The sequence below is a fragment of the Empidonax traillii genome, unplaced genomic scaffold (genome assembly GCF_003031625.1).
Source record: "Empidonax traillii isolate 1590-97213 ecotype Southwest subspecies unplaced genomic scaffold, ASM303162v1 scaffold342:size1861417, whole genome shotgun sequence".
NCBI classification, from domain to species: domain Eukaryota; kingdom Metazoa; phylum Chordata; class Aves; order Passeriformes; family Tyrannidae; genus Empidonax; species Empidonax traillii.
This window is the reverse complement of record NW_020955535.1, coordinates 1609605-1624908: the sequence shown is the minus strand read 5'-3', so window position 1 is coordinate 1624908 and position 15304 is coordinate 1609605.

Here is a 15304-nt window from a genome sequence, read left to right as displayed (position 1 = left end):
AAACAGCCCTCTTACATGTGACCCCACCACCAGTCCCCAGTGACTGACAATTGCCAGGCACAAATAGTACATGAACTTTTAGCCCGTGGTTATTGCATCCCTTTGAGTTTACAGGTAACTTCAGAGTTTCCTTTAAATTACACAGACTTTCCCTGCTTCTCCTGAAGGGTAAGCCTATTTATTTGCATATGGGTCCTGTGGGCAACTTGTTGCAATAATTTTTTCTTTGAGGCATCCAGGGGAAAAGAGGAAACAAAACTCTCACAGAAAACACCAATATAGTAGAATACAAAGAAAGATTCATCAAAGATTGCAGAAATATTTTTTAAAAAATAGCAGAACACAATGACATCAGCTAATGAGCAGGTTGAGAGTGGCTCAAACCCAAGCACCAAAAAATTGTAGGAGTTTTGCTCGTGGTTGACAGGATAAACCTTTATCAAAAACCACCATGCCACCTAAAAGCAAAGAAGAGCCAAGAACAGCCACTCTGCTAAAGCAGCACATGAGAGACAGCTGGACCCAGGCCTGAATTATTTAGCACAGACCTAATCCTGTCCTTGCAGGTTTTGCAGTTTTGCCAAGAGTAAGGGTTTTGCTGATGTTTTTTTTCTTTCCCTGTCTCTGCCCTGTGCCCATGGGTACTGAAGAGACATTGCCCTGGCTCCTCGTAGCAGGAGACTTTTCTTGACCCAAAAGAAAATCAAAATAAGCAGAGGGAACAAAATAGTAGAAGAAAAGAGATGAGAAACTAAGCTTTATCTTCAGAAGATACCATCTACACATTACCCTAAGTACCAGCCCCATCAATTTGGGGCCATCAGCTTTTAAAACATTTTTTTTTAGCATATATCTGATCCAGCCATCCAGAGGTGGATTCACCTGACCTCAGACTCTTTGAAAAGCTACCCTCAGCTCCTTGAGATGGTCAGTGAGACAAATAGATGTCTCCAGAGGGAAGATTATTCCATTCTAAAATCTTTATCAGTCTTTGAGTGAAGACATCATTGTGTTTTTTTGGACAGATCTCCTGTGTCCAACATCCCTGACTGACCTGGCTGGTGCCCAGCCAGGCTTCTCGAGTGAAGAATTTGCCTTCCTTTTCCATGATCTGGCCCAAGCACAGGAGACACTTTACACTGGGTCACACTTCACACTGATCACACCTTATCCTGGATCACAGAGAGCCTTTATACTGCAAGGACAAATTCAGCTACAGCACTGCACCTTGGGGAGAAGGCCAGGGATGGTTTTTTAGACAAATATGGGGAACTGAGGTCCCAGTACACCTCACCCTTAAGACAGATTATGTCCATCAGGTAGTCAGGAGACGGGAGATGCTGTGCTGTCGATGGCACTTCTCCAGTATGTTGGTCATCAGTCCTGCAGAGAAACTCGTATCCTGGTTCACCAACACGTGGTCATGGCATCATCCAAGTACACAGAGAGGAGATCCCATGCTGGGAGCCAGCAGGTGCTGACAACAGCACCAAGGAAAAGTAAAACTGTTTCCTGGCTCGTGCAGGAGCCCTCCCCTTGTAAGAAGTTCTGGCTGCAGTCAAGAGGGTCAGAAATGTCACAGAGTAACAGCAGCAGGAACTGTTGTGTCGCCTAAAAATCGAAGAAATAATTCCCTGGATAATGTTAGTATAGAAAGGTAAAAAAACAGCTCTTAAGAAGTCGTAGGTGCAAAAAGATGGCATATGCACACCCGTACACACTGGTTTTCAAACTTACAGTATCATCTAATTATAATATCTCTTACCTCATGAGGATAAACCCAGCCTGAAAATGGTCAGGACCTCCCACAGGCATGCCTCCTAGAATTGGGTTGGTGGTCCCAAAAAAAACAATACTTCATCCCACCTCCATCTTCATCATCTCCCTCTGTCCTCCTTGGACCATTTTCCAAGGCTTCTGGGCTCTCTTTGACTAAGGTTTTATCAAGGAATGTGCTTACTATGTTCCTTCTACAGATTGGATGTTCTTGCTAGAACATTTATCTATTGAAAACTTTGAGAAGAACATGAAAAAAATATTTCAAGAATTTGGTACAAAGGGTGTCAAAGGAGGATTGGTTACCACTATTATAAAGTGTTAAAAATCACTTTAAAATTCTATATACTAGGATCTTAAGCATCTTAAGGCATCAGTTGAGACATACCTAGTGTTGAGTGGGTTTGGGCATCAGAGGCTGCCTTGCAGGAGGAAAGGGTGTTACTGTCCGTGGGATGTGCATGAGAAAACAAAGGTTGGCTGTTCCCCACTCTGAGCTAAACATTAGAAACCTGAATGACATTCAGTGCTACTACTCTTGAAATGCCAAGCAAAGGATGCTGATTTTGCCTCTGTCCCTCAGCTACCATCAGGCAGCAGGACTCTGGTCAAAACAGAGCTGCTGCTGGAGCTGGACGGGGATCAGTCAGACAGGATCAGCTGGGCCAGGGTTTGTTTCACTAGCAAAGCATAAACCTCACAGTCAATCCCTCTTCTGATGTTTCCCTTCCCAGGGGATTGTAAGGACTCAGTCTCTTCCTTCTGGAGACACAAGAGTGGAGGAATTAAGGGGATAAAGAAGCCAGGGAGTCCCAGAAATGTGACGATCCTTCCATCCTTCCGGTAAGGAACATCCTCCATGAACACGATGATTGGTATTCCCAGCAGTTAACACTTGCAGAATAACTGGTTTACTTCCCTGAATGGAAAATATCAGAGACGGTGATTTAATTGATTTAATGGATTATAATTAGATGGTAATAGGCATGTGTGTATATACAATGAGTGCAGTAGACCAAACATAAAAGGAAGATTTATACTCACTGAGATTTCTTTGCCATACACTAAACAAGGATAATCTTGAATGTTTTAATCTGTTCTAATTCATATGTTTTATTTTATTATTTTATGTTATTGATTTCTTACTTTATTTTGGTTTGGCTTATATTACTTTTTTTACTGATAAGAACATTTTTCTTTTTTCTTTCAAACAGTAGCTCATAGCCAAGGTCATGAAATGCAAATTTTAAATGCTGATGAGCTTATTTAATGCATGTTCACACACATACACTATGTGTACAAGTGTGTGCAATGTGTACAAGCACACACAAGTGTGTGTCACTAATTTAAGGAGAATCTGGTTCAAGTTATTCATAAATACTTTCAACAGGAATTTCAATACAGCTTTCAATGCACACAAATATTTTTCCTTATAATCCTCACTAGAAAAAAATTGTTTACTAGACGGGTTTAACAACAGATTATAGAAAACCTTTGATTTTTTTTTTTCTGTGAAGAATCCTTGACAAAATCTTGACATAAAATACAACTTTTGAAATATCAAATTTTTTTAATGGAAGGACACCCTAAGGCGAGTAGGGATTATCCTTGAAATAATGGACAAGTCTAAAATAATGCAAAGTATAGTCAGTTCCATCCCTATCAGGTACTACAGGAGCTTGCTCTTAGAGCCCAGTTTGTCTGATTGGTAGAGAAATCAATTGTGAATATGTGGATAACAGTGTCTGTAGAAATCCATTTATGTGGGTGTTTTAGTGGACCTGTTACACAGGCAGACGTGGACGTAGAAGGAACATCTATCACAGCATTCCATGGCCTGCCATGGGGTGTGATCAGGTGGACTTTGATGACCCTTGTGGGTCCCTTCAACCTCAAGATATTCTATGATTCCATATTTGGCTCTTCCCATCAGCAATGGTCGTGTGAAAAAATCACCAAGAAATGGCTCTAGCAGAAAAAAAAATCCAAACAAACTGTTTTCCTTATCAAACCAAAAAAGGTTCCAAGATCCCTGGGGATCCCTCAGTAAGACATGTTCAGAAAAGAAATAATTGTGTGAGGTTTGTTACTGCAAAAGCAATGTCCTGAGCTGAAACCATACCCTTGGTCAATAGTTACGTCACCAAACATTTCTCCACCAGCTGCCTTAGTGGTGCCTTACCAGATTAGTCTAAATCTCTCTTCTTTAAGGCTTGGAGATATGTTTTTTTTAAGGCAGCATTCAATAACTTGATTAAATAAATTTAATTAATTAAATTTAATTAATTAAATTTAATTAAGCTGTTTGCACAGTTGGGGATTTAAACCCAACTGAAATAACAAATATAATACACTCTTCTCAGTGCCCTTCCACTAGCATTTCTGAGGAGAGAACTCTGACCTTGCTGGACCAAGAAAACTCGAAAAACAGGTGTTTGGGAACTTCCCAGTGCCGCTGAGTAGATCCCCAAGTGGCCACAGGAGTGTGTAAGTTAACTTCATTTTGGACCTGCCTGTTCTGTTAAACTTGGCTGCCCCTCCAGCCACCAGCTCACATTCCTGCTGCTCACACAGCACAGTGGTTATTTCGGGAAGCACAGCTTTGTGAATTGGGACAAGACTTTGGCTCCATTTTCCTAGACAGCTGTGCTGCAGAACAAATTTCTTTTCCCTAAAAGGTACATTTCCCCTTCGTCCCTCCTCTGTAATCTGGAGGAAAAAAAAAAAAAAAAAAAAAAAAGGATTTTTTTCCCCTTATGTGCATCAGGATTTGAGCACATGAGCCCTTTACCTCTATGCATACATATGTCCTATTATTTTTAACCTGGTGGTGAATGTGGATCAAGTTTGGTGGAGGAATGGAGAGTTCAAAAATATTGTCTTACATGCTGCATGACAATAAGCAGCCAGGAAGAAGGAATAAGTCCTGTGAGCTCAACTCTTACTATATATTGGGGAGTCCACGCAGGAGACAGCCCTCGAGTCAGAAATTTATAGAAAGGCAAACTCAAGTGAAAAACGGAGCAACAGGAATGATTAAATAAAATAATGTTGCAAAGTTTATGTGCCCTGTTTTGCTGGCAGAGCTGTATCTACCTCCAGCAAACTTTTCATGCATCCACAAGTGTCCTGTGCAGCCAGACCCTTCCAAGACTGCCTTTCCGGCCAAGTGGAGTTAAATCAGAGATAATACTTTTCTCAGAACAGGGTTTCATGTGAATTTCCTACTATTGCAGAAAAAAAATTAATACAGAGCAAACAAACAAACAAAAATCCTCAACCACAGGGAGTCTGGTGATGATACAGTCACAGCTCAGACTCTGAAAGCATTCCCAGCAAAGTGTGAGGGACATTATTCCCCTTTTTTTTTTTTTTTTTTCAGCAGAGAAACTTCTGTGACACAGAAAAGAAACTGAGGCACTTGTCTTTACCAAGTTCACACAAAGATTTTTTTAGGACAGCCAAGAACTGGATGTGGGCAGTTCATCCCACAAAGCCAAGCAGCCACCCACTGACTGAAGGAACTCTTCACTGCCATTAATTTTGCCCAGGTGCAACGTGACAACTCTCAGCAGCATCCCAAGGCAGCCCAGGACCTGCCTGCCAGCTCCTCTGTGCCACAACCCCTGCAATCCATGGAGAAGAAAGGCTATGTGATATGTAGTCTCTGGGGAATTATTCACATTGCTGCTGCCACGATGTGAGGGATGGCAGGTACCTGAGCAAGATAATATTTTGATTCTGTTATTCCAGCAATTGTAACCCTTAATGGGCAGTTTCCTTCATTTCTGCCACTGTAAATCACTTGGAGCACATAATGGCACCCATTTGCTTGAGCTCCAAGGTTTCAGCAGAAGAAAGCAAAGACGGAGAGAGCAAGAATTAACTTTTCTTTCCTGCAAGAGCTCAGCTGGCCATGCAAAAAGTGGCTGGATTTCATCCTGCTCACAGCCCAATTCTGCAAAAGGCCCTTTCTCACTCCCAGTGAGGCCCTGGGGAGTTGTTTCCCTGTGTCCTTGCAAGGGTAAATCCGAGAGTGTTGGGCTGCATTGGCCTGTACTTTTAAACCCCAGTCAAAGCTGTTTCTCTGCTTCAGAGATGCAGGAGGGAATGACAAGCACTGGGTAATAAGAGCTTTTCCTCAGAAAAATGGATTAAAAATTAGTCCTTTCCTCTGGTGGAATTGCAGAACCACACAATGGTTTGGGCTGGAAGGGACGTTATAGATCATCCAGGTCCAACCCCACTGCCATGGGCAGGGACACCTTCCACTATCCCAGGTTGCTCAGAGTCCAATCCAACCTGGCACTGAACATTTTCAAGGCTGAGGCAGCCACAGCTGCTCTGGGCAACCCTGTTCCAGGACCTCACCACCCTCACAGGGAGGAATTTCTTACTAATAACTAATCTAAATCGTAACTCTGTCAGTTTGAAACCGTTCCTCCTTGTCCTGTCACTCCATGTCCTTATCAAAAGTCCCTCTCCAGCTCTCTTGTAGTCTCTTTAGGCACTGGAAGGGGCTCTAAGGTCTGCCTGGAGCCTTCCCTTGCTGACATTGCTCATATCTGGACAGCCTGAGGTGTGCCAAGGCAGACTGCAAGCAGCAGATAAGGAAAGGCCCTCCAGGAATACTGAACTAATCCTGGTGGCTTTGTTCCTGCCTTCACCATGGTTCTTTCAATCTCCAAGGGGAAATGCAAGGAGCCAGAAATAATGTAGGGGAAATGGAAGTGGATCCTGAGAGAGGAGCTGGTGTTTGGGATTATGCTCTGTCCAAGGAGGCCACTGCAACACAGACCTGGGGGCCAGTGCCTGATCCCCCCTGCAATCAGCACAGCCAAAATGCTGCAGGTGAAAAGACTGAGCTCAGAAGGGGTAAGAAAGAAAGGAACAACAGAAGACCAGAAAAAATATTGATTTTGGTTCTCAGGATAAATAATACAGGTGAAACCTCAGACAGAGCAGTTTTAGTCCCTCTTACTCATTGCATCCTTCTCAAGGCATTTACAGCAAGCGAAACTGAGGCACAGACATGGGATGACAGCTGACCAACCTGACCCGACCAGTGACCAAAGGAGGACATGAACCAGGTTTCCTGACTCCCAGACCTGATGCTTGGGCCACCAAGGTGTTCTATCCTTCAATGCACAAGGAATAAGAGGTCTTTGCAGCCCCATCACTCTGCTAGTGACAGGGGGAGGGTTTTGACTCACAGCATTCCATGCTCCACTCTGGAACCAGCAAAATCCCCCTGCCCTAATAATTACCCTGACAGTAATTATGATCCCTAAAGGGACCTCCCAGGGCAGATACTTTGGGTTGTTTCCCTCCTGCAGCATTTCTTCTTTCTTATTAATTGAGAATGGCTGAAGGGTTGAGTTAACTCTCAGGATTTGTAGGTAATAATTTTTCATCTAATTATTAATATGCTTGCAGCAGATGTTGGATGTTTTCTATTTTAGTGGTCTCAGAGAACGACAAAGGATATAAGAACCACTTATCTTCATTTAAACCTCTGCCTGCCAGGTGGAGTGGGAGTAGAGAAGGGGTTGAACATAAGTGCAGTATATTTGTAATGTTGTTTCCTTCTAATTTTGTGATTGTGAAGACTTTATCTCATTATAGTCTTATTTGACTTCATTTCTTTCTCTCTTACTTCCATCTTGTCTTGCTTCTTCTTCTTCCCTTTGTGTAAAAGCAGCTAAAATAAATATTTTCAGTATATGTATATACTTATTTAGCAAACATATTTTTATATATTATCTCCTTAGTAACTACTTTCTGTTTCAGAAAAGCTTTCATTCAACTCCTTGCAGAGCTGTGTAGTTTGAGCACTCAAGGCAGTCACCAAAGAACTGTGAGCAGATCCATGGTATGAATTGGGCTCTAAAGCCATTGACAAATGTTTAGCAAAAAAATAAATAAATTATTTACAGGTTATGGCTGGTCCACAGTGGGAAAATTCATGTGGTCAGTTTGAGTAACTTAATTTGCAACGCATAATTGTACTTATTCCAATAAAATGTCCTGACCTCTGAGGTCAGTTTTATCTGCCAATAACTTCTTGGTGATCAAGAGCTGAACTTGGGGTAGTTGTATTAAGCCAAGGAAGGTTTAGGTTGGATATTTGGAAAAATCTCTACATCACAATGGTTGTCCAGTAGTGGAACAGCCAGTCCAGAGCAGGGGTGGAGTCAGCATTCCTGGTGGTATCGAAAAGATGTGTAGATGTGGCACTCGGGGACATGGTTTAGTGGTGGACTGGGTTAACAGTTGGACTCAAGGATCTTAGAGCTCTTTTCCAACCTAAATGATCCTGTGATTCTAACTTTAGATCCCGTGCTTAGACTGACTCTAAACCCCCTAGTTTCACTCTAATGTAGATGCTTCTTGGGGATTTTCTGAAAATGTAGATGGGTCTTAAACCCTATATTGACACCCAGGATTGATGTTTGGAGGAAGGCTTTGACAAATCTCATGCACCTTGAATTCCTCAGACTGTGTTTCCCTCTGGGAGGCTGTTCCTTGGCCCTTTGAGTCTCCTTCAGAATGGACATACTGAATTAAACCTGCCACAGTATTCACTAGAGCACATTCCTGACAGCAGTGTGACTCTTTTCTTTTACCTGGCACTAAACAAACTGCTAATTATGCAAATTAGAGCCTCCCTATTCATTTTGCCTTCATTTCCCACTGTATGCACTGTATCCAAACATCTGTGCTCCGGGGATATCTGACAGATCTCGGCACTGGGCTTTGCGTAACAGGTGAAGCCCTGAAGTAGGTCAGCGTGGATCAGTGAGTCGAGCTTCTGTATCTCTGGCAAATCCTTTAAAAAAATCTTGCTTTGTGTCCATAAAGTTTGTATATATTTAGTATCTACTTAAAAACGTTAGTTCTCCTGGAGTAGAGTGGAGATTGATGCCTTTAAAGGCAGCCAGAGCAGCTGCTGAATATGCTGTGTTAAGAGTACCACCAAGAGGCCGGTAAGGAGATGGCCGAGGAGGTTTAATTGCATTTCACCGGGAGCAGAAAAGCCCCCTTAGCAGGAAAGGTGAAGGCTGGAAAACCGGGAAGTAGATTTTTAATAACCAGCTGAGCCCCTCTCTGGCATTATTTTGTGGGACTGAAGAGTGGCCAGGGGACAGGGACATGGCTGCTCTATAAATAGTGATGCATGAATAGTAATATAGAGAGCATTGAGAAATGCTTCAGCACACACCCTGCACTCCAGGGCTTGGCTGCTGCTGTGGCAGCACAAGGGATACAGTCTGGAGATCCCCAACCCTAAAAGGCTCAGGTCTCCTGTCACATCATCAGCAGACAGCACCCTCTTGCAGTGTGATCAGATGAAATGCTGTGTTGCATTATTGTACAGGGCAGCCACACCTATCCCAATAAATAACAGCCTTTTTTAACCCCAGAATTTCCTTTTGAGCGGTGCTCTGTAGTGGGCACCTCTGCTTTGTGCCACAGCAAAATCAGAGCAGAGAAATGTGATCAGAACTTGAAAGAAAACTAATAATATTTTCCAACTTAAATTAGCTAAGAAGTCGTCAAATCTGAGTATTTCCAAACCACACACTGACTCACATGAGTGTGCTCAGCACTGCTCAGAGCAGGATGATGTGAGGACCAAGGTGAGGCTGCTCAGCATGTAGGGAAGGAAAACTCTAATCTTGCACTAATCAGTGGCATAGAGACTGTTAAACACTCAAACTTAATTATCTATTCTGCCAACCTAGTCCCTGGTGCTGTTGCAGCCTGGACTAGCTAATTACCCTGCACAATGTCTATACAAAGTTGAACTGACAATAGACAGTGGCTGTTCCCAACAGGAACTTTGCATCTATCCAGTTTTTGGACAGCAAGACACCTGAGTGGTGAGGATAAAAGCAACCCTATTCCTGATGAGCTCAGAGGAGGGTTCTGGGTATGTGTGATTTCTGAGTGCTGATGTAGCTTGGAGCATCTACAAGGGGTTTAGGAGGAAGAGGAGTGTCCCAGGGAAAGTCTCAGTGGAATGACTTACGGAGTGTGTGCTTGGCACTATCGGCTCCATGTGATGAAACTCTATGAAAAAATTACCCAAAATAATGGTTAATGAATCCATAAAGGGTCTACTGTGTCCTAGGACAGGATGATGGAGCAGCTAACCTTGCCAGGAGCCTTTCAATCCTCTCTCTCTAACTATTAGTAAGATAAGACTTTGTGAAAGTGGAAGTCTATTGAAAATAAAGGAGAAGAACACTCCTCAAATTAGCCTTTTTTTGCAATCCTTCCTCTGCTCAACAGAGTGGAAATTTTCCAGTTAAATGGGAGAGGACAGAACAAAATGACCCTTAGCAAGGACTATTGCAATGAAATTAAATAATTGGGGAACAGACTGAGAAGCAAAGGCATCTGAATTCTGCTTTAAATGGACATTGCACTGCAGCCCAAAGTCCACAGGCTGTGACTCCTGCATTATATTTGGCTGTGCATGTTGTGCACAGAAGAGATCTGATTTATCACAGTAGGGCTCCAGTGTTACAGTGGGATAACTGCAGGAGAAAACTCAAATCTCAGAATATTATTCCAAAAATACAGAACTCAGAAAATGGCCAAGCACATGTGTAGACGTGCTTGCACCCAGGAAGAGGAACCATGTATGTTATTCTAATTTTATTACTCTTCAAACTAACAGGTTTGTTTGTGTTTTTTTTTTTTTCTGATGGTAGAAGCTCTTACAGTTCACATATTCAGGATCATTGAATGGTTTGGGTTGGAAGGGACATTAAGATCACCCGTTCCAACTCCCTTGCCATGGGCAGGGACACCTTCTGCTATCCCAGGTTGCTCCAAGCCCCGTCCAACCTGGCCTTTGACACTTCCAGGGATGGGGCAGCCACAGCTTCTCTGGGCAACCTGTGCCAGGGCCTCCCTACCCTTACAGTAAAGAGAACAAATGATAATATCCAACCTAAATCTATCTTCTTCCAGCTCAAAGCCATCCCCCCTTGCCCTATCATTACATGCCCTTGTGAAAAGTCCCTTTCCACAAACAATAGTTTATGTCTCCCTCAGGCAATATAAACCATAGGCAACATTAAATGAACTAGAAGCATCCAACAGCAAACTAGTGACTGTTCTTTTGCTCACATTTCTGGTTGCAGTAACTGTGACCAGTTCCAGTAAGTATCACTCTGGATTTGTCCTGACATTTACTGCTTAATAGTTAACCCAAGTACTCCTTTCACAACTTTCCAAACTCATCATCCACCTGTGTAATCCAACACGCATAAAATATGAGTGCCCCCGGGAATCCACCAGGAGGGATGGGTGTTTGGAGTACAGATCTGCTGTTCACTGCGTGGCAGAGGGACAGGTCTGGCAGGATCAGCCCCCCAGCTCTGGGATAGGGTTAAGGCAAGGAACCCCGCATGAAATCAGGATGTGCAGGATGAGGCTCTGCTCATATCATTTCTCCACATCATAAAGAAACCCAACAGCAAAGTTGTTATTAACTTCAACAGGTGCTGAACTTGGTTCTGGTGGCACAGACAGAATTAAGGAACTCTCATGTTCCCTGTCCCAGGTATTAATGCCTGATGGTGTTTGGGATACGCTGGGTGCAGTGCATTTGCTGCCCCAGCAGCTTCGAGGAGCACACGATGCAGTACCTCAACCTACACTGAACAAAAATCCCTGTGATGGTGAATAATAAAGAGTCAGAGAAACCCTGGGGGACAACAGCTCTGTTACCAAGCCCAGCAAGCCATTTCAGAGACCTTGGAATTCCTTGAGAGCTAAAGAAATTAAAGCAGGAGAATTGAAATGCACCTCTGTAGGGCGCCGAGACACGGAACGCTTTTGCTGCCTTGTGTTTTTCATCCTCTGTGGCTGTTTCAAAAATCTCTTTAAATATTAAAGACAACAATATTTATTTTGGTGATATAATGTGTGTAGTGCAGGGAGATTTCCATTTGTGTGTTTAGCACAAAAGGGAGTTTGAAGATTTTATATAAAGGTATTTTTAGAGCTGAAAATCAAAGAACGCCGGAGCTTTTGAATAACTCTGCTTTTTGTGGTTTGTTTGCATTTTTTAGGGGGTCTGCCATGTGGATCTTCCTTGGGCCTAAACTTGGTAGGTCAGGTTTTCAGACTTTGCATGGGTGAAGAAGCAGTCCAATAGTTTGGCTCCATTGTCCCTCTATCCCAGTGCCTTGTCCCCCAGCAGTGATCTGAACTAAAACACTGGACAACAGTGCTGTAAAGACATCCACAATTCCTAGACTAGAAACCAACTGATATTCTCAAAAGCCCCACTCTGATCTCTCAGAAATCTTTGAATTCAATACCTACCTGAAGATGTCCTTACATCTAGGAGAGGCCAAAAACCTTCTTCCACCAAGTTGCCAAAGTATTAAACCCATGTTTTTATTTTTCATGCCAACCAAAAATATTAGATTATCCAAGACTAATATTCTATCCTAGATCAGGTCCTGGTTATGAATTTTGTTGATAGTCCAGTTACTTCAATATGTTTCACACACCTGCAGTATGGATTCGCCCAAAGGATCAGGTCCATACAGGACTAATACATAAAGTCAACTAAAAGTTTTAGACTACGATGCAGAATGAATACAAGAAAAAAAAAAAATCACTGGAATATAATATTTATGGTGTTTTTTTCCCTTAAAAATTGGTGGTGGAGCCTTTTAAAGATTAATTCACCACATTTTCCCACTGGAAGGGAAAGCAAGTGATTATTGATATTGTCTGTCTCTTGATCTGCTGAGCCACTTTCTCATGCATTAGAAAGAACAAACCTAAAAGATCTGCATGATAATTAAAACTTTTCCTTTGCTCCAGAAGGCCTTTGCTTCTATGACTCTCTTTGACTATTAAAGTACTCACTGATACAGCAAATAAATTATAAAAAGCTTTGGGTCTAGAATACTTTTCTCTATTCCAAACTTTCTCTTTCAGAACTGCCTCGCCGTCTGCTCACCAGGAACATCTCCTTTGGCAGAGGAGAAATATGGGGATCAGCGACCAGAAAGGATTGTGCTGCATGTGGTCCTGTGTCCTTGTTGTGGATGTTGTGATGTCCTCCACTTGTAACAGAGAAGAAGCCTGCTTTCAGATTGGGTCTCCAGTGACAGCGCCAGCCCAGCAAACCAGTGGTCAGTGTGATCTTCTTTCTAGGGAGACCTCAGTCCCCAGAGCAGCCATGAGATGATGAAGCAGCAGATAGTTCCTCCTGCAATTTATTCTGCCTCTTTCCCACTGTCTGCTGATTCATTACAGCTGCTGAATAAGTCAGGAATCCTCCTTCCCTCTCAGGACTGTAAAGTTGAAACTTTGGTGTAGATGTTATCCTAGTGCAAAACAGGTATGGTTTCTGTTGGCAGAAAAATGCACAGGGAGAGAAAAATAAATTTAGTGAAAATACATATATTTCCTATGTTTGAGTGTTGGACTAGATGACCTTTAAAGGTCCCTACCAACTGAAACTGTGCTATGGTTCTGAGATAAAAGCTTCTATTGCAGTGTGGAGGGTTCAAACACACAACTGAGTTAATGCAGGGTAAAAAGTTTCTGTGCATCAGCTGGCCTGAGGTAACTGCTCCTGCGTGTACTTTCATCTTGCAGTAAATCTGAGTTAATTTGAGTTACAGCAGTCCTCTCTCTTTAAAAGAATGTGAGTGATTCAAGCAACTTCACATCTGCTACAGGCAAGAAGCTTGTGCATGGACTGTTGCCACGGAAACCTGCTCACAGATCTTGGCACAAAGGAAATATCGTTACTGTTTCATTAATTACTGTATTAAAGCAAGTCCCCATCTGAGATCAATCCCCGTTGCACTTGGTACACAGTGAGAAACACTCTTTGTCCCAAAAAACTTCTGATCCAAAGAGGGACCTTCTCCTCAGCTTTGCAGGGAAAAAAAAAAAAAAATTATTTTACGGAGTTAAGAATTGAACCAGAGTCACATAAATCAAAGTCAAGCCACTGCCTGTGGATCAACCAAGTTATTGCCAGGGAAATCCAAGGCTGGAGGTCCACAGGGACTCCACTGACAATTACAGGGTGCCAAGGGCTGCCAACAGGCATCTGGAAACTGAGCCAGGAACTGTGTGTCTGGGTTTTGTGGGTTTTGTTTTTGCACAGAAGTGAGTTCTGTAACTGCACTAGCAAATGCAGGCTAATAACCAACCAATTTCCTGTAATGGCACTTCATATCTCAGCCTCTGTTCATTTTCTTCTCATTGTCACCCCGAAGGTAATGGCACTGCTGGCTCTTCACAGCGGAGATGCACCCTGGTACATCATGCCTCTGAGAACAAGGCTCAAAATTGAACTTGGTGGAGTGTAATGAGTGACATTTTCGTGGCATAATGGGTTTTAGCCGTCATTTCAATTACCACAGAGCTGTCCTGTCAGTGATTGCAGAGGAATGGGGTTTGGACCTTAAAAATCTGCTCTCCTCCACTTGTCAGGAGAGGTTTTAAAGACTGCTTGCACCCCACGAGTGCTGCTGGGAGGCAGGCTGGTGCTTTCCCAAATGTGGCTTTCAGGTGAAGTTGGGGTTTTGTATGAATCCACAAGCATGGTATGACTTTTTGCCACTAAACCTGCTTTCCTTCCCTAAGGGATTAACGAAGAGCCAGGGTCTTCATCTAACACTGCTCAAGAGTGCTCTGCAAAAGCCCATGGTGTAAAAAGTCTAGAGAGATTTCACTATAAGTGAGAAATCCAGAGCCAAAGCATTCCAGCTTTGTAGCCTTTAATTGTTCTCCTCTTGCATATGCTGGGCATCCACTTCTAAGTACACATGAAAGAATCTTCCCAGCAACATCTTAAAAATACAATTTTTAAATTTCCAGATGCAAAATTTTAGTTGTAGATATAGCAACATCTATTTCTATCCCTGGACTGACACTCATACCTTTCTCCTGTGGTATGGACCCCTCATTCCTTAACCAATCTGAGTCCAGCAATAAGGCACAATCTTCACCTTGTCACTGTTCCTTAGATGGAGGAAGAGCACCACCCAGAGAGGGAAAGATCAGCTTCAACCACCTCAGGGGCCTTGGAGAATGGAGTCCAGCTGAGGACAGGACACCCATGCACTGAAGATGAACTTCTGAGAAGCCAAATTCCACCTGCTTCTCGCCGTAGAATCACAGAATCATTTGGGTTGGAAAAGACCTCTAAGATCATTGAGTCCAACCATAAACTTAGTATTGCCAAGTCCACCACTAAAGAATGTTCCTAAGATATCTACCTGTCTTTTGAGCTTTCTTTCAGCCTATGAGGATTCTTTTGCTTCCTTTGCTCCTCTCTGCTGCCTTCTCCCAGATATTTATAACCCCATCCTCACATTGTGACAAGGGCTGATCCCCTCACCCTTTCTTCATCTTTTACCCTCCGGGGGTATCCAGAGTTACTGTGTGGAGAATCACGGAGTGACACTTCTCAGTAAGGAGGAAGAACTCCAGAAAATCTTTTTATTCTTCTTCCAGTGTCAGTTGAGACCAC